At 34.5% G+C, this 21,577-nt stretch overlaps 1 protein-coding gene and 2 long non-coding RNA genes across 6 annotated transcripts in view; 1 reads left to right on the forward strand and 2 right to left on the reverse strand.

The window, feature by feature from the left end:
* LOC136026624 (uncharacterized) overlaps positions 1 to 21,577 on the reverse strand; it is a 48,636-nt gene that overhangs the window by 21,140 nt on the left and 5,919 nt on the right. The gene's annotated exons all lie outside the window — the stretch shown is intronic.
* LOC136026623 (GTP-binding protein 1-like) overlaps positions 1 to 21,577 on the forward strand; it is a 203,890-nt gene that overhangs the window by 12,690 nt on the left and 169,623 nt on the right. The gene's annotated exons all lie outside the window — the stretch shown is intronic.
* LOC136026625 (uncharacterized) lies at positions 2,662 to 20,841 on the reverse strand. The gene is made up of 3 exons (XR_010617354.1): positions 20,753 to 20,841; positions 15,279 to 15,669; positions 2,662 to 2,822 (listed from the first exon to the last, which is right to left on the reverse strand). It is a non-coding gene; the product is annotated as an uncharacterized LOC136026625 (long non-coding RNA).

Raw genomic sequence — 21,577 nt, forward strand, 5'->3', positions numbered from 1 at the left:
AACAAAACTAAAAAACGAATGTATATACAGACCGGGACACCGGGATACAAATGACGACCGGGACACAGGGAATATAAATGACGACCGGGACACAGGGACACAACTACAACGGGGACACCGGGGGAAACAGGGGGATGTAAATGACGACCGGGACACCGGGACAGGGAATGGTCGATTAGCAATCACCATCAACAAAGCTCAAGGGCAATCATTAGAATCATGAGGTATAGATCTGAATACAGATTATTTTCCCATGGACCATTATATGTTGCATGTTCAAGAGTCGGTAAACCTGACAATCTATTTATATGCAAAGACAATGGGACAGCAAAGAATGTTGTATATTCGCAAGTTTTACGTAGTTAAAACCATATATATATATATATATATATATATATATATATATATATATATATATATATATATATATATATCTATATTCACAGGTGGGACATAGGGACACAACTACAATGGCGCGTAACTATTATGGCGCGTAACGACTTACGCGCGCGGGGGGGCTTGGGGGGGGGCGCGAAGCGCCCCCACCAACTAGGTGTTGGGGTGGCGCGAAGCTATATATATATATATATATATATATATATATATATATATATTTAACTACGTAAAACTTGCGAATATACAACATTCTTGGCTGTCCCACTGTCTGTGCATATAAATAGATTGTCAGGTTTACCGACTCTTGAACAGGCAACATATAATGGTCCATGGGAAAACAATCCGTATTCAGATCTATACCTCATGATTCTAATGATTGCCCTTGAGCTTTGTTGATTGTGATTGCTAATCAACCATTCCCTTTGTCTTTGTCGTCATTTATATATCCCCTGTGCCCCCCGGCGTCCCCTTTGTAGTTGTATCCCTTTGTCCCGGTCGTCATTTATATTCCCTGTGTCCCGGTAGTCATTTGTGTCCCGGTGTCCCAGTCTGTGATTTCTCTTTGAGTGTCCCGGGCGTCCTTTGTGTCCCGGTGCTTTGTTGATGGTGATTGCTAATCGAACATTCCTTGTGTCCCGGTCGCTTTCTCTTTGAGTGTCGTCATTTATATTCCCTGTGTGCCGGTGTCCCAGTCGTCATTTGTATCCCGATGTCCCTCTTATCTGTCTGTCTTATCTTAGTCTGTCTCTTATCATTTCCTCTTTCAAGTCTGTTGTGGAGTATTCACATTCCCGAGCCAATAAATTTAATTCTGTGATGTACTCATCGATTGTTTCACCATCACGTGGGTCTCTTTTGTGAAAAAGGTATCTTGAGAACACCGTGTTTGACTGGGGGCGCAATATTCACTGAATTTGGATATATATGCTCCAATTTTGTCTGTTTCTTCAGCAGATATTGTAAATGTATTGATAATGCCTCTCCCTTTTTCTCCTAGCCAGATCAGCAAGAACGCACACTGGATTTTTTCAGTCTTTCTACTAAGGGGTCCTTAGAACATGAGGGTTGCATGTGTTTGGAATCTCGACCATGCCTCTTTGAGGTTTTTGCTTGACCCTCCCGTTGTAGGGTATGGTTTGTTGGCTGCCATGACTTTCAGAGGGGCTCTGACACCATGTAAAAGTCAAAAAAGAAACTTGCACATAGAAAGAAATTGTGAATTAAAAATTAAAATCAATTTTTTTCCTTTTATTATTTCTCCTTGTTAACACTTTACAGTCAGTAACACCTTACAGTCATTTACGAAAGGCCAACTAGGCTTTCCCTACTAGGGAGGCCTAATGACCCCTATTGGGAAAGCCTAAATAACCCTAACAACAAGTTCATCCAGTCTTTACTGTTTTGTGACCCAGGAAAGAGCTTATAAACAAAATACAGAAACTTACAGATTAGATTCGTAGAAACTCAAAAGTAATTGAATTAAAAATCAAAATCAATTTTTTTTTCTTTTAATATTTCTCCTTGTTAACGCTTTACAGTCAGAAACACCTTACAGCCATTTACGAAAGGCCAATTAGGCTTTCCCTACTAGGGAGGCCTAATGACTCCTATTGGGAAAGCCTAAATAACCCTAACAGCTCCAATTTCGAAAGCCTAAATAACCCCTTTTAACCCTAATAGGAAAGCTTAAGTAACCCTTTTAGGAAAGCGCAAAAATTACTTTCTTTTTAGTTACTCATTTTCTCTCTAATCGGAAAAAATTGCACAATGTGGCACTAAATAAGAAATTTGTAATTTTACATATTTTTTAACTAATTTCATAAATTAGGTCAATTGTCCTCATTGCTTACATTAGCCTAAATAGACGTATTACGAAAAGAAGCTATTTTACTTATTTTGAAAGAATCGTGTTTACGAATTAAGATATAAAAACAAATCTAAAAGATTCAAAACCAGATTTCCTCCCGCACTCAAAGGACCACTAGAATCATCATACCATTGGACTGAAAAATAGATAAAAATTAATAAAAGAAAATTTCTGTAAATATTGCATATTAGACTTTCAAGATATGAAAAAAGAACATGGGCTCGTTTGCATTATTAAGTGTTAATCAAAGAAGGCCCTGTGTTTCAATCGATCTACAGGTTTATAAGGTTTTATCGATATATTTTTCACCATCAATATTATCCCAGTATCGGCATTGAATTAAAATATGTTTCAAAAGATTGGATCTACGTTTGTATTTAAGGAAAACTTAACAAAGGCTAACGATTGGACAGATCCTTGGTTAAGCAATTTCGTTAGTGATAATAAGAAGTGAGGGGGAAAACTTGTAGGATTCTTCAGTATTTCTTCCTTGAGCAACAATATAATTTTACAGTCAGCAGAATCATCAGCGTTTGGCTCGACTACACCACAGTCAGTGCTATTAAAACAGATTGTCACTTAAAAAGAACGAAAAAACAACAACAACAAAAAAAAAAAAAAACAACAAATCACCATAAACAAAAAAGGAACACAATTACCAGTTACTTATCCAACTTTAATATCTGAAATCTGGATTTCTCAACCCTTTTGTACAGGCTTTTTTCCTCAAGAAATAGTACCTCTATGTAGAGATAACCCAGAAAAATTTCCTACTCATCCAATCTATATGGGAGTCCATACAATCGTCAAACAATATTTGCCGTTTATCACTAAATTTCTGACTCAGCAGGATCATCTCTTGGCATTACCTTCTCATAATTAAATATTAAAATACAAAAATAAGTTTTTTTTAATGAAAATAAAGAGCAATATCGTAACTTAAGAAAAGAAATAATCTAGTGTTTTCAAGAGATACTATCTTTTAGTCACATTAAAGGTACAAGGTAAAGAACGCAGCATTGGACTTTGCAGTCCCTACCGGTGGAGCTGATCTCCGTTTCATGATCTTTCAGCCAAAAAGAATAACGGGGGGTTCGGGCTAGCCATCAAGTGCTTTCCTATATCCCTGCTGTTTACCATCTCCAGATTTCTCCAGGTGCCCATTTAAAGCTGGGTCAACACTGGTTGAGCTTACAGTCATGCCACTGATCCCCATTTGAAACCAAATAACGAAAAACACCAAAATTAGAATCTCTTCTTCACATTCATAAGAGTCTTCAAAGACAAAGTTTCAAGTCCTGTCAAACACTCGGCTAGGACGACTCAAAAGTAATATTGCTCTTGTGTTATGGAATTCATTGAGGGAAGATTGATGGGGTGAGGAGGCTTGTCATTATTCATTCGAATAAGCATGTTCTTGATTTAATTATTTTATCTCTTTTACTTGTTTTAGACAACTCCCAATATCTTTCCATCTCCCACTACATACAATGAACTTTAACATAGTTATAACAATGCTTTGAAAAGAGGGATACATTCGATGTATTTACTAATAAATTAAACAATATTTTCCTGTATTTAACGGTAAATTTGACCCCATCCAACACTGTTCTTTTCAGTTAAGTTCACTTTTTATTACAATGGTAATGAGGTGCAACTCCCCCCCCCCAAAGGAAACTCCCTCTTAATAGCTAATGCTCATTGATAAAATTCTGTTTAGACTATAGTTAGAAGTAAGTAAGACTATAAAGAAATAACGTGAATACCTGTTCGGAAGAGGAGCCGGACGTGAATCTCCCTATATCTATATGACAGGTGATGTGACAAAACGATTTTGTGACATTCGCAATTCTCTAAGAATTAAACAAAAATAATTTAGAGTAACGGAAATTAGAGATTGAATCCCCCCAGTGGTCTCACCTGTATTATGCTTAAGTGATAATGAACAAAAAGTAAAGCTTAAGTGGTGTAAAGGCCTGTAAGTGAGATACATGTATGAGAAATAGATTAAAATAGTCGCTTAGTATTTTTTTTATTGGATTTATAGTGTATGATAAGTATTTGTGATTTATTTATTGGATTTATGACTGTAGTTGGCTTACGATCTAGCTCATGTATCCATGTTAAATTGCCCTTGCCTTCATATAAAGATAACAAATAAACCCTGAACAATATTATAGCACTAAGCTGACTTTATCTTTGTGCATCAATAAAAAAATTTCCAAAAATAAAGCTTAACTTCACAAAAGGAAACAAAAAAAAGCAATTGACTGCGTTTGTTAAGTTATCTATCTGAAAGCCAATGTGACCGGTAGTATCCATACTAAAATAAAATTGAGAAAATCTTCTATAAGAAATACAGGGCGGTCACTGAATTTGAGATAATAAAGAGATTTACTCCCCATGTTTCCCATTGTGAAAATTCCTAGAGGTAAAATCAACAAGAACGATATTAGCAAAATTTATACAGAGTGGTCTTCTTTTTTTCCGTTTTTTTTTTTTTACAAGATCAATATACAAAATAAATAATGAAACTTAACCATCGATTAGCCTATCATTGGGAGAACAATAATTAGCCTTAGAGGTGAAATTAATAGCATGGCATTGACTTTCAGGGAGTTCAAAACCACATATGGTACCAGGGTAAGTACAAAATGCTGAATGAATGTCCTCTATACAGCATTCCATATTTGGAACCAATAGATTCAAGAAGTTAGATTTGCTAAAAAAAAAAAAAAAAAGTCTTTTGACAATCAAACAGTTCGTGGTAACGAACTGTAGTGAGGAGCGACCCGGCTCAATAGTAACCAAAACTCTAAAAAATTGAATTTTGATATCAGCAGCTACATCGAAAGAATCATATTTTAATGCTGAGTTTAATTATATAAGTTTCATTAAGTTTAGTCTTACCCATCAAAAGTTACGAGAAATTTGCCTTATTTAGGAAAATAGGGGGAAACACCCCTAAAAGTCGTAGGATACGAAATGAACGAAAATGAAACCATCAGATTCAGCGTATCAGAGAACCATACTGTAGAAGTTTCATGCTCCTATCTAAAAAAATGTGGAATTTTGTATTTTTTGCCAGAAGACAAATCACGGGTGCGTGTTTATTTGTTTGTTTTTTTTTGCTTTTTTTTCCAGGGGTATCGTATTGACCAAGTGGTCCTAGAATGTCGCAAGAGGGCTCATTCTAACGGAAATGAAAAGTTCTAGTGCCCTTTTTAAGTGACCAAAAAGATTGAAGGGCATCTAGGCCCCCTCCCACGCTCATTTTTTTCCCAATGTCAACGGATCAAAATTTTGAGATAGCCATTTTGTTCAGCATAGTCGAAAACCATAATAACTATGTCTTTGGGGATGATTTACTCCCCCACAATCCCTATAGGAGGGGCTGCAAAAAACAAACTTTGACCAGTGTTTACATATAGTAATGGTGATTGGGAAGTGTACAGACGTTTTCAGGGGGATTTTATTTTGTTTGGGGGTGGGGCTCAGGAGAGGGGGCTATGTTGGAGGATCTTTCCTTGGAGGAACCTGTCATGGGAGGAGAAAAATTCAATGACAAGGGTGCAGGATTCTCTAGCATTACTATAAGAAAACAATGAAAAATAAACATGAAAACGTTTTTTCAAATGAAAGGAAGAAGTAGCATTGAAACTTAAAACGAACAGAGATTATTACGCATATGAGGGGTTCTAAAAAAAACTTTAGCATAAAGAGCGAGGTTTTTAGGAGGAGATAAATACCTTGCTCTTTATGCTAAAGTATTTTTAGTAATTTCAACTATTTATTCTACGGTCTTTCTGATTCAGATGTCATTCTTAAAGAATTGGGACAAAACTTACGATTTAGTGTAAAGAGCGAGGTATTAACGAGGGTACAAACCCCCTCGTATACATAATAAAAATATAAGGTTATGAAAGTTTGTTACGTAAGTTAATTCTTAAGTGAAGTATATTTTTTACTAATAAAAACGTTCGTTAAAAATTAAAAGTTCTAGTTGCCTTTTTAAGTAACCGAAAAATTGGAGGGCAACTAGGCCTCCTTCTCCACCCCTTATTTCTCAAAATCGCCTGATCAAAACTAAGAGAAAGCCATTTAGCCAAAAAAAGAATTAATATACAATTTTCATTTTAATAATTTATGTGCGGAGAGCCAAAACCAAACAAGCATTAATTCATAAACGTTCAGAAATTAAATAAAAAAACTAATTTTTTTAGCTGAAAGTAAGGAGCGACATTAAAACTTAAAACGAACAGAAATTACTCCGTATATGAAATGAGTTGTCCCCTCCACAATCCCTCGCTCTTTACGCTAAAGTTTGACTCTTTGCCCCAATTCTACTTTTTAAAACAATTAAAAGCTTTAGCGTAAAGAGCGAGGGATTACGGAGGGGACAACTCATTTCATATACAGAGTAATTTCTGTTCGTTTTAAGTTTTAATGTCGCTCCTTACTTTCAGCTAAAAAAATTATTTTTTTTTATTTAATTCCCGTATAAACCTTACAATTATCAAACAGTTCGTGGTAACGAACTGTAGTAAGAAGCCACCCGGCTCAATAGTAACTGAAACTCTAAAAAATGGAATCGTAGAAGAATTGCATTTTTACACTAATTCTAAATATATAAGTTTCATCAAGTTTAGTTTTACCCATCAAAATACGAGCCTGAGAAAATTTGTCTCATTTTAGAGAATAGGGGGAAACATCCCTTATAAGTCATAGAATCTTAACAAACATCACACCATCAGATTCAGCGTATCAGATCACCCTACTTTAGAAGTTGCAAGCTCCCAACTACAAAAATGTAGAATTTTTGTATTTTTACCAGAAGGCAAATTTGTTTATTTGCTTGTTTTTTGCTGTTTTTTGTGTTTTTTCCCAGAGGTGATCGTATCGACCCAGTGGTCCTCATCAGTGGAATGACCCAGGGCTCATTCTAACGGAAATTTAAAGTTCTAATGCCATTTTTAAGTGACCACTTAGGCCCCCTCCCACGCTCATTTTTTCCAAAAGTCACTGGATCAAAATTTAGAGATATTTTGTTTAGCATAGTCGAAAACCTAACAATTATGTCTTTCGGAGCGACTTAATCCCCCACAGTTCCCGGGGGAGGGGCTGCATATTACAAACTTCGACCATTATTTACCCATAGTAATGGTTATTGGGACGCGTACAGACATGTTTTCAGGGAGACTTTTTCACGTTAGAAGGGGGTCGGAGGGAGGGGGTTATGTGGGAGGATTTTTTATGGAGGAGTTTATCATGAGGGAAGAAAATTTCCATGAAGAGGCTGCAGGGTTTTCTTGTACTATTTAAAAAAAAAACAATGAGAATATAAATATATAAAAAAAAGTGTTTTCAGGTGGAAGTAAGGGGCAGCATTAGAACCTAAAATGAACATAAATTATTACGTATCAATGGGTTTGTCCCCTCCACAATACCTCACTCGTTACACTAAAGTATTTTTTAGCAATTTCAACTATTTATTCCACGGCCTTTGTGATTCAGGGGTCATTCTTAAAGAATTGGGACCAAATTGAAGCTTTAGTGTAAAGAGCGAGGTATTGAAGAGGGGGAGAACCTCCTCATATACGTAATAAAAATAAAAAAAATATAGAATTTCGTTACGTACGATAATTTGCATGTTACGCATATCTATTACTAATAAAAAAAAACATGAGAAAGCCATTCAGCCCAAAAAAAAATAAAATGCAAATTTTATTTTAATTATTCATGGGTGGTGAGCCAAAATCAAAACATGCGTCATTAAAAAACATTAAGAATTTAGATAAAAGACAAGAGTTTTTCAACTGCAAGTAAGGAGCGACATTAAAACTTAAAACGAACAGAAATTATTCCGTATATGAAAGGAGTTGCCATCTCCGCAAAGCCTCGCTCTTTACGCTAAAGTTTTTTATTGTTTCAAAAATTAGAGCTCCGAGAAAGAGTCAAACTTTAGCGTAAAGAGCGAGTCGTTGAGAAGGGGACAGTCCCTTTCATATACGGAATAATTTTGGTTCGTTTTAAGGTTTAATGTCGCTCCTTACTTGCAGTTGAAAAACTCTTCTTTTTTATTTAATTTGTATCAACGGCTAGAACAGCAACAAAATGTGATGCTGATAAAATTAACAAGCAAAAACCTTGTTAAGTTCGATTTAAGGAAAAAAAAGGGAAGAAATAATCCTACGTGGTCAAAAACTAACTAGTAAAACTTTAATGAGCCCCTCTCTTTTATCTCTATTAAAATTATTTAATAAAGATCTATTAGATCTCTGTTAAAAATATTCAGACTTTGCATAAAAAGTTTTTCGAATAACGCAGGACTTTTGTCCCAAGGCTTTCATGGTATAATTCATGACCCTTAAAAACTTTTACGTTTTTAAACCGAATTGACAGTAATATTTCTAGTGCATTTTTAAGTCACCAAAGAGATTGATCATCAACAATCTGTGACTTCCTGCCACAAACACGTTTAAAAGCAAGGCATCAAATTTGACCCTCTTCTCTGAAATCCTATTTATGTATGTGTAAAGGGCAACTTATACAGCTTAGAAAACTTCCCCTAGAGGCTACGGGAGTTAAGCAATACCTGGATACTGAGTTATTTGACTTTTAGACTATTTTGAACAAGAAGACTATCACAAAATTTTGATCATGCATCTTTGGAGGGAGGGCAGCTAAGAAAGGAATTTGCCTCACTCTTACCGCTTTTCAACATCTCAATTCAAGTTCCAAAAACTGTATAAGGCTAATTGAACTACCCTTTGATACGCCTTTTCTTCAAATTGGATACATATATTTTTTTTGGTTCAGTTTAATATATCCCTCAACAGTCCTTTAAGTTTATCCCTCAATACCCTTAGTATTTTTTGACACACCCAGAATCAAACATTATTCCCTTTTACTGATGATAAATACCGCATAAAAAGAACAAATTTAAAAGTTGCCCTCGGTGCAGTGACGGGGGGGGGAGAATTACCAAACTAAAATCGATTCAACAAAGAAATGTAAAATCATAATGTTTAATATAGACAGATCAACGCAGCACCGATGCTGCTAGCTTTACGTCAGGGCACTACCAAAACTTTTTCTTCACATCTGTTCATTTTTCATTCCTGTTTTAGATTATTCTAGATCATTCAAGATTGTTCTTAATCGTTTTAGATTGTTCTAGGTTGTTCTTCATTATTCTAGATTATTCAAGATTAAAATATTCACTGTTCTAGACTACTCAAGATTCTAAATTCAGTCAGTCAAAACTAGTATGATGCTCGTTTGGGCAATTTTCTGCCAATTAGACTACTAAATTTTCATTTTCGCACGACAAGTGACTAAAAACCCGCGTTTCGGGTTTTCGGGCCACGAGCTTCAGATTTTGAAACTTTTGGGCTAGAATACGCTTAAAGAAAAAAAGCAAAAAACCCTCATGTCTTCTTTAGTCATGTCCCTTATAGGATATATAGAGGAAAATATAGAATTCAGTTGGCATTAGGCCATAGGATATCTTTATCTGAAATATAACACAAGGACCAAAATAATGTGTTAGCGGACAGGGCAGTAGTTCTTACCAAGTCCTTAAACAGTACAACATTGGTGATAAATTTATCGTAGTCACGCTCATTAAATATCGTTCTTTTTTTTTAAGTTTAAGTTCACTTTGGCATCCAACGGCCAGGTTTGCAAATGAGAAGGAAGTCCTCACAGTCCAAGAAAGTCCTTAACTCGTTTTATTTACTTACTCATTTATATTAGTAACTATTGTTTGCTTGTAAACTACAATTGATTTTTGAATTTATGTTTGTTTTGGGTTTCATTTATGCCTCAATAGCAAAATGTTTTGCTCGTCTTAAGCTTCATTTGCGTATTCAGCTTAAGCTTTTCCTGTTTTCAGATTTATTTATTCATTTATATTAGTGCCTGTTGCATTAATAGAAAGTGATTTAAAAATCTGTAGTAAATACTTTTGACGAGAATAAAAAATATCAACATCAGGACTTGAAGTTTAAGCTTTTCCTTAATGTGTCATGCCCCCCTCACCACCAAGACACTACAAGTTAATTAAAGACAATGATTTATATGTAACACTTACAGAAGGGATTAATATAAACCCTTAAAGTGACATTCCAAGTAATCCCACTTTCCCATATTAATACAATAGTTTAAGTTAAACAATTCTATCGAAAAACGACATTAGAGAATTCAAATTGAGCAGAAAAATAAAACAACTTTAGGCTATTTAAAAGCGAATTTGGTAAATGATATCTACAATTGAAGTTGATTTTTGTCAAAATCAGCCATTTTTTTTACCGAGAAGTTCGCAAATCCAAAAGTGTTTCCAGAAGAGGGAAATACAACTTAGACTGTCTCAAAATTGAGCACCTGTGGCCTTCATGAGGTCAAAATAAGGGACTTGTACAACTTTGCATAAACCAAGGGAATGAGTCACCCCACTTAGCCCTACCCCCCTTCGGGCCACCTCTGAGTATAGTAAAGCTGTATTCAAAACATGTTAGCAACAATTGTTCTGTATATTATGAAGTACCGATTGTTTTCTTCTCAATAGTCCCACATTCTATAGCCCCCACTTCTACTGAATGGTGTTTCTGCTACAAACAAAACAGTATGGTTACTGTCCTTTCTATGACACTAAAAGTATAAGGCCTACTGCGTATTTGGCTCTTTTCTAAAAGAAATAATATTACAAATATTTTTCTATTGTTCTTATAACTTTCAATGTTCTAAGAAATTTCAATGGAACAAGACCAAGAATTACCAATAGGTCCATGAGGCCCTGCGGCTTTCACTATTTCCAGTTTTGGAGATTTTCCCGAAGATTGCCCGAAGATTGTGTAAAAACCGAGCGGAAAAACGCTTGTGCCTAGAGGCGTCAAAGCTTTAAATCCGGCCTTGGTGAAACAAAATCTCGAGCTGATGAACTTTCAGCAATCAATACATTTATATAGCTAATATTCAGTTTAATTTATTAGTTCTTACCAGAACTGTAAATTTATTTTGGAATAAAAAATATTTTGAAAAAGGGAATTTGAAAAACTTGAAACTTGGGCAATCAAAAATGAACAGAAATTAATTTAAAAAAAACTTAAAAAAGATGTTTTCCAAAGAAAAGTAAAGGCCATATTAAACTTGAAATCAGAAGAGATAGAAACCACCACTAACTCAAACTTAAAACAAGCAGAAATTATTACTGAAGAATGAATGAAACCCGGACGAGATGAGAATGAATGAAACCCAGACGAGTTGGGGTTTTGCCTTCTTCTTTGATTGCAAAAGTCTAAAACCTATAGCGTCATCGGCACTTTACTGAAAACAAATTTGATTATAAATATTTATTTTTGTACTTATTACACTATTGAAAATAAACATATAAATAACGCTAAAATTTAATTTTGAACTGATGAGTTTTCAGCAGTTAATATCATTATATATAAAATGTTTAATTTAATTTTAATTGTTCTTTCCAAGACTATTCAAGACTCAAATAGCTTCACTACAAACAAGGATTTGGATACTACCCCCCACCCTAGCCGTAAAAGTTTAAAGCTCACTGCAGCATTGGCGCTTAACTGAAAACGAATCATATTACCAATGTTTTCTTTTGCACTTATTACTTCAATTAATATAAACATATATTACAGTAAAATTAAATTTGAAACTGATGATCTTTCTACAATTATTTGCATTACATGTTAAACATTCACTTAGATTTTATTTGTACTTTTCAAGACTATTCAAGTTACATATAGTTTTCAGTAAAGCGCCAATGATGCAGTAGGTTTCAGACTTACAGTTAATTTATTAATACAAAAGTAAAACAGTGTTTTTTTTAATATATTACAAAACTCTATCATAGTCCTAGTCGAATAAAGGCGGCATTGGCTGTATGTTTGATAAGAACAATTCGACTTTTAATCTCGAAATATTTTACATTGTGCTTTTATTCAAAATTTAGACAAAATCATGTTGTTTTACAAGCAACACCCTCATCAATCCCTGTCCAATCTTAGTCCTCTTGAAGTTCATCATAGAAAAAATGCACTTAACATGTTTCTTAAACAATATGTCCAATGAAACTTAAACATAACTTTTAAAAACTCATCACTTTCAGGGAGTCAGACCAAACACCCCCCCCCTATCCCATGAACGAAAATAGTGATTACAGCTTTGCTCAAGTTGAAATAACCCGTGCTACTGCTACTCCTAGTGTGAATTGCCCGTTATTGATTTAGTCAAGAAATACACTATCTGTGCAAATTTTTACCAATTTAACAAATCAATCGTGTTCAAAAAACTTTAATTTTATTTCTAACATTAAAAGGGAGTTGAATCAGGATATTTTTTGCTTTATACTTTTATCTTTATTCCCTTTTGTTGTTGTCTCTTTTCTCCTCTTATTACATTTGTGTATTTCTCTTTACATTTTTGTTATATATTTTCCTTTTTTATAGTAGTTTGTGTGGAACACTTGCGGTTGACTTGATTAAAAATTAAACTATTTGCGTCAATTTTTACAGATTTAGTTTCAATCAATCAATCGTGTTCAACCACTAAATTAAATTTTCTTTCTATTATCAAAACAAGGCTGAGTTACCCAAATCAAATGACTTTTTTTTATCTTCAAACACAGTAGATTACACCAAAAAGCTTGAGAACCATATTTTTGGAAAACTGTAGATACACTCGTTTTGTTCCACCTGACCTATATGATACTATAGTGTAAGGTGAAAACCCTAAAAATATCATAAGGCATTTTACACATTTCCAACTTTCAGTAGCAATATGAAGTTGAACTAGTGAAGTTAATAGCAATGTTGAGAATCTTTGTGAACTATTAAAAAGTAATTTAAAGAATAATTCTCAAATTAGGATAAGTTTTTCTTTCATAAAAGAAAAACTTAAAGGTTGATTTAAAGCTGTATAGGGTTGCTATATGGTTGTTATAAGGTTGGTTGTTATGTTAACGTGATTTAAGGTTGTTATATTCTTCTTGGTAAAACCATATATTTTACAAAATTATTTAATGTGACTTATCCCTATAGATATGTTGGACCCCATTCTACCACCTTCTTCGATCGTCTTTGGGGGTGGACGATTCCTAACCATAATTTGTCCCATTTGCGACCGTACTTCCAGAGTCCTCCGGCTTTGTTTTTTCCATTAGGAATGAGTTAAATTAAAGGGACTGGCTGGTCAAATACCCACTTGGGTGCCGCAAAATGTAACCAAACTATCTAAACCTACAGTATTAGCGGATAACGAATACTTCTGATTGCAGGCGTCAAATGGCACTTCTGATCGTTCTTTTTCTGTCTTTTTCGAAAAAATGATTTTCGTAAGCATTATTTATCTTCCTTTAGCGACCAGGTTTCTCATCAATGCTACATAATAGAGAAAATGCACTCAAAAATGGGGAATACGAGTTGTGGAATACGAGTTATGGTCTTCAGGATGATCTCTCTTCAGGGTCAAAATGAATTTCGTAGTTGACGAAAATTAAAAAAAAAACTCGGATTCTTAATATTAAAACACAGCAGATCAAATGATACACAAAAAAAGCGATTTTTCTTCTCAAGTAGCAATGGGACAACAAGAGGGAAAATAAGACGCAAGAAAGGGACTGAATATATATATATATATATATATATATATATATATATATATATATATATATATATATATAGAAAATAAAGCTGACAACAACGAAACCCCTCTTTGCGCATGTCCATGAGCGAGATGCCTTGATGGTTTTTGCAATCGCTTCTGTCGCCCTTCTTGAATACTGGAATGATTGTTGCATCTCTCCAATCTTAGGAGACAGACTCACTCCTCTAAATCTTCATGAGGAGGTCCTTGAGAGTGCTAACAAGGGTTGACAAGGCTTTATAGATCTCTGGTGGTAACCAGGAGGGAAGAGATGATGCATGGTAACGAAGAAATCATCAAACGAATGGCTTCACTTACCTGAGTAGCATTACTAGTAAAAATACTGGATGAAATGAGAATTTAAAAATCAAATAGCCAAGGCTCAGGGACATTTCCGCAGTTGAAAACAAATTAGAAGAATAGGTAGACAAATCTCTGAGTTAAAATTAGAATATTGGAAGTCATAGTAGTAACAGTGGCCAAGTATGGCTCTGAAACATTGATGTTTCGAAAGACTGAGCAAGATTTGCTAACTATCTTCCTGATGATTTGCCTGGTAGTTGATTAGTAGATAGGTTGTTGTAGGTACTCGTTTGACTGACCGTATATCGGACAATAAGGTAAGTACTCGTTTGAATGACGGTATATCGAACAATTCGGTCCACGAAAAACATGATCGTCAGGTAGATGTAGGTACTCGTTTGACTGACCGTAAATTGGATAGTACGGTCTACGTAAAACATTGTTTAATCATAGAAGAAAAGTGACTAGTCCACGTCTTACAGAACAAGGATAACATATTGCCAATCATTATACTTTTCTTCCATCAGCCTGGACACAAACAAATAAGCATGATAATCACCAAATGGAGTAACTCGAGGTCATAAGAAAGGATATAAAGGAGGCTTAAATTCATGAGAGGGGGTAAAGAGTGAAACCTTGACAGATTGTGGTGGAGGCAAAGATTGCGTAGCTGTGTCGCCCTCAGGTAACACATCTACTCTCAAGTGAGCTGTTAGCAGTAGTTTTTTAGCCCTAAAATCTTGTACTGTTTGGTGATTTTAACACATTCGTGTCTAAGCCCCTAGCTTGTTTCAAACTTCCAACATCAAAATAAAGCTGAATTAATCGGCTACATTTTTGTTTTTAATATTAGTATTATTATTTGTAGCAATGTAATTTGCACTATAGGTTACAAAACCTTACTTTGTTCTCTTTTACTACAAAAATTAGACATACCCTTCGATTCTGAGCAACATGATGCAATACTGTAAGCTCTGAGTAATTATTTTTACATCAGTTTAATACCTAATTAACTAGTTGGTAACATTATTTGATAATTTGTTACCTTGTGCTGTCTGTCTACCTCTCTTATTTTCTGGTTAGAATCAGCGTCAATTGAATCTTCAAACTTCTCCTTCTTGGCATTATTTCTGGAAGGATTTTCATCTTTTTTCAAGGGGCTTATCACTCTTCTATAACCAGGTAATGGGTCGGGTAAAAATTTCGGAGGCGTATACTGAAAACGTTGAAGTCCCGAAACCTTCCTCGAAAACAGTCTTTTTACAATATTTGGAGAATTTATTGTTCAGCTTCCATTTTTTCTTCCTCGGGTTTTAATATGAGAATCTATTCAAAATTCTTTCGATTATTCCCAATGTGTGTTTCTTCCTGATTTTCAAACGCTGAGTGGGATGTGTTAGAATGTAATAAACTTCGTTTCTATGGTGATAAATTTTCTGGAAAGACATGATTTAATCAATAAAACTAATGACGAAGAAACAATTAAAAGGTCAACTAAGCTGATTTGTTTAAATTGAACTTAAAGAGTAGATTGTAAAGACTTCAACTGTCCAAAATCCAGATAAGTCCCCTACAACGCGTTTTGTATGCAAAAATATAATTCAATTATACATGGCCTATAGGGAAGAAAGGCAGATTTTATCTGAAGTACATAATTTGAGAAGTGGAAGGTAACACCAGAAACCTGAAAGACACAAACTTTTTAAAAAATAAAGAGACAACTAGACACGTTAGAAAAGATATATAAGGACAGGAAGTTTAAAAATAATTTTATTTATTTTTAATAAATATGAAGTAACAAGTTAGTTAAAAAAATGTTGCTTATGTCCCCACATAAAAAGATGACAAAGTGAGTTTAGTTACAATTGCAGCTGCTGTTTCAGTTGTAGTAGTAGAAGCATTGGCTGAATTTCTATAGGAAGAAAATTCCTTCATACAATAATTCTCATTAGACTATTGAGCTGCTCCTCAATACCTCGCTCTTTACGCCAAAGTTTTTTAGTACTTCTGAAAAAGCTTCTGACTCTTACTTAACGGCCCTTGTGTTTCAGGAGTCGCTCTTAAAGAATTGGGACAAAAGTCAAACTTTAAAACCTTAAACTTTTAAAACTTTAACAGTCAAACTGAGAAAACCTGCTTCTCCTCTATGGGAAATTCTCTTTCCCCACGGAAAATCCCTCAATAGAAAGTTCCTCTCACAGAAATCTCACTTCCTATCAGGAAAAGTCCCCCAAAAGATTCCCTACTCGCTAAAACTTCCCCAGATAAAATTTTTTGTGAATGATTCCGCGTGAAAAATTCTTCTTAGCACAGTTTCATTTGAAAAAGACTATAATTTCTGATTGTTTTTCAAATCACGCCGGAAATCCGCCTCCATGGAAAATATTTTCCCAGAAAGTACCCCCTTCCCCAGTGGCAAGCTGCTCCAATAGAAACTTCCCCCACGGAAAATCTCATCTGTGAAAAATTCCCCATGAAGAATTTTTCCCATGGAGAATGCCCCCCACATTGAAAGATCCTCTAGATATTTGCAACTGGTAAAAATTTTCCTGGATGGTTCCACACAACATAGTTGAGTCACCAAAAATAAAGAAAGACAAATGAAAAGAATTTTGTATAGGAGTTTTCAAGAATTCTCACAGTGTCAATTTCTCCTGGAAAGTCTAACCCTACCCCCCTTTCAAAAATTCCTTCTCCATAGAAGATTCCCCCAGTCACAAATCTCGCCCATGAGAAAATTAACCTCCTTCCCTGTCTCCATACTCCCAAAACCTCTGTATACTTCATGATAATAAACCTTATAAGCAAATGGCGGTCATTCTACACACCTTTCCCTGGGGGCTGTGGGTAGTCATATCATCCTCAAAAGTGTAAATATTGAATCTTTTGACTATAGTGAACAAAACAGTTATCTCAAAACTTTGATCAGACAAATGCAGGGAGCAAAAGGGCAAGATAGGAGGGCTAGTTGCCCTCCCATTTTTGGAAAACATTAAAATTTGTATTTTCCATTCAAATGGGGCCTCTCTCAATCTTTTCCGACCGTTGGTTTGATATAATTACCCCTGAGAAGAACAAAAAAAGAGTAACACATCAGTAATCTTTCTTCTGGCACAAAAATACTAAATTCAACATTTTTGCAGATGGGAGCTTGAAACCTCTACAGTAAGATTCTTTGATGTGGAAAATCTGATAGTGTGATGTTCAGTATAAATCCTTGGCTTTTTGGAGATGTATTTTTCGATAATTCTTTTTTTGATAATTCTGCACTGGTAACACTAAAATTACCGTAATTGAATCTTATTATATTTAGAATCAGCTAGCAAGCCAATTTTTATTATATATCTATTAACATAAGTTTTTTAGACTTTCAGTAACTATTGAGAGGAGTTGTTTTTTTTTACTTATAGTTATTTACCATAAATTGCTTGAAAACAAAGCATATATTTTGGTAATGTCTTGACTACAGCATCTACACCATCTTGACTGGTCAATATATATATATATATATATATATATATATATATATATATATATATATATATATATATACATATATATATATATATATATATATATATATATATATATATATATATATATATATATATATATATATAATTGGAGGTAAACAGAAAAAAGGAGCCATAAAACAAAACAGTGACTGAAAAAATCCTTCATTTTTGTATGTGATTTTTCTAGCTAGGCTCTTAGACCCTAGCCTATTATCTATTTGTTTACTATGGTAAATCTAATCATCTCAGATTTCTCAATATAGCTGTCAGGGCCTAGGCTAACACAATCACTATTTCTTGCCCAACAAGCTTTAATTTTGCTGTATCATGCAAACTAAGTTTTAAATTCTAACCCTCAATTTTACTAGCAAGCTAAACCAAATTACAACAAAATTTGACTTAAGTTATAAATGAAAAGAAGGAATGACTTACACGGTTTATGGAGAATTGACCCTTTCTGGGGACTTACTTTGACCTTAAAGGCACCCAGGATATTAAGAAAGATTCACTAATCTTCTTGCTGGTTTGTTTCTGCCAGAGTATATGCCCACAGAGAATGGATTGACTTATACAGACTAAGCAGATCACTCTGGTATGTTCGTCGCTAGTGTTTTCGAGTCTGTCTCTGCAGTGTGAACTTCCTGAATGCCAACGGAGTGCTGCATTGGGTAGGTGGAGAATGTGCATATATAGTACAAGGCCCAAAATTTCTCCATCTATAATTTAATATAACACCCGTCACTAGAGGCTGGCATGTCTTGTGGCAGATGGAGTAATTTATTATTCTCAAGTACTGGTGGATGTTGAAGATAATTCTTAGACGTGGAATTTCGAATGTCAGGTTTGCTTCTCACTCAATTTGACTGTCTGCCTTGGCTTTTTCTAAAATTAGCCATGACTTGATGTCCACAACTATTTCATTTTAATTCACTATTATTTTCAAATGAACTAACATCATTTTTTATAGAATCCTAACAATGGGGAGGGAGGATTAATACCAATTGCACCATCTATCTTAGCTTTTTCTAAAATTAGCCATGACTTGATGCACACAACTATTCCATTTTAATTCAAATATTTATACCAAAAGCTACCAGTGTTGATGTGGTTTTAATTGTTCATCAACACAAAACTCCTTGGTCCATTATATCCAAACTGGTTTCCAACAGATTTATAAGTCTGACTTGGAGTAAAACATGGTGTATGAATGATGGGGATTACTATTACCAAAAACCAAGGACTCTATAGTTAAATTCTAGCTGCCAGTCTGCAGCCCATGTTTGAATTTTGGATAAATCTGAATGTATACTCAGCAGTTATTTGGTCCAAAAATTTTTTTAAATGTCAATATGAAGAACCATAATGTATATAATTGGACACTGTTGTCAAGAAGGCTTGACAACAGTGTCAAAAAGCTAGGCTCAGTCAAATGTTTGGCAGGAAACATTTTGTAAGAAATCTATTTTGTATAAATTATATAATTTATAAACATTGATTGATCAAGATTAAGTTAAATAAAAAAAATTAAAAACAAATCCACAAAAGTGGATTGAACACTTTTAAGTTGAAAACATAAAATCCAACAGAAGATCCATGCCAAAAAAAGAGAAATAGTTTTGAATTTTTGGTCTAACACTTATGGATTATAGAGCTTTAACAAAATGGATCTTGTAATGAAATAGTAAGTTTGAAACTAATGTTTTAACCCTTTCTATACTGAAATTCATATAAAGAAATGATAATTTTCAAGGGTAAAAAAAGGCTCACAACTGAATTTTCAAGAAAAGCAATTAGACTAGGCTATTATAGGCCTGTTCAAAAATGTGTATCTAATAGTATGTTCACTTCATTTGTTGGTGGATAATATGAACTGCTCAATATTTACAACAAAAAAAAAGCCCTTTCCTAGTAGCCTATTATACTCCATATAAACAATCTCTACTGACTTCAAAGTTGCTCACCTTGACATGACAAAAAGAGGGTTGATATAATAACAACTATACCTAGATTTCTTGCTAGTGGTTTTTTTGGCTTCAGTTAATATTTGAGTCATAATTGATTTTCTAGCAAATCTTAGTCTAATCTTTATCAATGAGTCTATAGTGTACATCTGAACTGTTGTTTCTCACAACCCATTCCACAGTAGCACTTCTCTAGCAGATTTTTAGGCCTATTGCTTTCTTTTTAAAGACCAGGTAAGATAGAATTGTCTTTTCTGTGGCCTCTAATGCAGGGAAAGAGAGGAGTGGTTGGTTAAACACTTGTTTTACCAGACCTACCTACAAGTAGCATACCTTCATATCCTACAAGTCATCACCACATTATTCCACTGGCAATTGTGAGTTAGAACATTTTTTTTCTGGCTAGCTCCTTTACATGACCTAAGCTCTAGGTTTTTGAGACCATAGGAGAGGGGCTGGGTTAATCAAACCCTGAAAAATAAGCAATCTAAACATCCTATGTGTCCCTTTAGTCTCTGTCTGAAGATGACCAACACTAGATCTGTTAAGATTCTAGTCAATTGACTTCTTGCTATCTTGGAAAGGGTTTAGGCTAGAAAAAAGAAACTTTTGGGGATTAATCTACAGGCTGAAGTATGTCCCAGGAAGGTATTTCTAAGTAACCATCTCCACTCCTTCTCTTTCTAGAGGGCCCTGAAATTTGCCTATATGACCAGTCTATACCTAGTTATGAAGCTGAAAACAATTTTGTTGTAATTCAATTAAGCAGAAGATCTACTTTGCAGGTTTCACTTTTATAACACACATATTTTTAAAGGTTATCAAAGGTCAGGGCCCTCTATGGGGAGAAGAAGTGGAGGTAGTTACTTCAAAATACCTTCCTGTGACATACTTTAGTCTGTTGATTCATCCCTGAAATTTTCATTTTCCTAACCTAAACCCTTTCTGAAATGGCAAGTCAATTAACTAGAATTTTACCCTAGATCTTCACCAAATGAGATTCTTGCACCCTTGGAGATTTTAGACAACACAGAATAGCCTACTCAAACTTTGTTTTGATGGCATATCAACTATTTTTTTCAGGAACCACCGTTTATTCAAATTAAAATTTTGTGCTGACAAAGAGGCACCTAACGTTCGATATGTATTTAATTTGAAGATGACTTCTGTAGATGATTCGCGAGATTGTCTAAAAAATAATCTTAAACTTCCATGAAACTTTCCATGCGATATACGATACTTTCTCACTACAAAGCTGGTATTAGTTGTGCAACAATCTGTGAGACTTACCATATTTTGTTTTGATAAGCAATTTGAAGTGATCCATTAGAAATTGTCTTTTCTAAATATTAATCAAGAAAATTGTTTAGATTTGATACAACAACAAGCACTTCAGTTTATACTGACCTCAGCAGAAGGGTATCTTTTCTCTCCAGAAAGCCCACTTAGAGCCCAAATTGTTCTGCCAAAACCTTAGCATTACTGACAGAGGAACATTCTCCTCGGCTTGAAAAAAAAAATTCTAAGAACAAGTGTCAATGAAAAACAGCTTATAGTATGGCTTGCTGTAATTTGCCGCTGCTGAATTTAGCTCCAAAAAAGCAGGGGCATATACCTCTGCTTTATACCCTGCCATGGGCATAATGCCAAATTTGCCGAATATACGAAAAGTATTGAAAATCCTAATAATCATGATATTTTTAGCCGACAGGTCAAATCCCTCCCTGTGTCAAAATGCCTGAATATAAACCTATTATCGGTAGTTATTTGTTTCGATTTTACTATATTTCATTTTTATATAACTAGGTACTTAGGTTTTAGCCCCTGGACTTCACATCTCCCCTCTAATTTTGATGTCATAACGATTG

Source organism: Artemia franciscana, chromosome 4 (genome assembly GCF_032884065.1).
Source record: "Artemia franciscana chromosome 4, ASM3288406v1, whole genome shotgun sequence".
NCBI lineage: Eukaryota > Metazoa > Arthropoda > Branchiopoda > Anostraca > Artemiidae > Artemia > Artemia franciscana.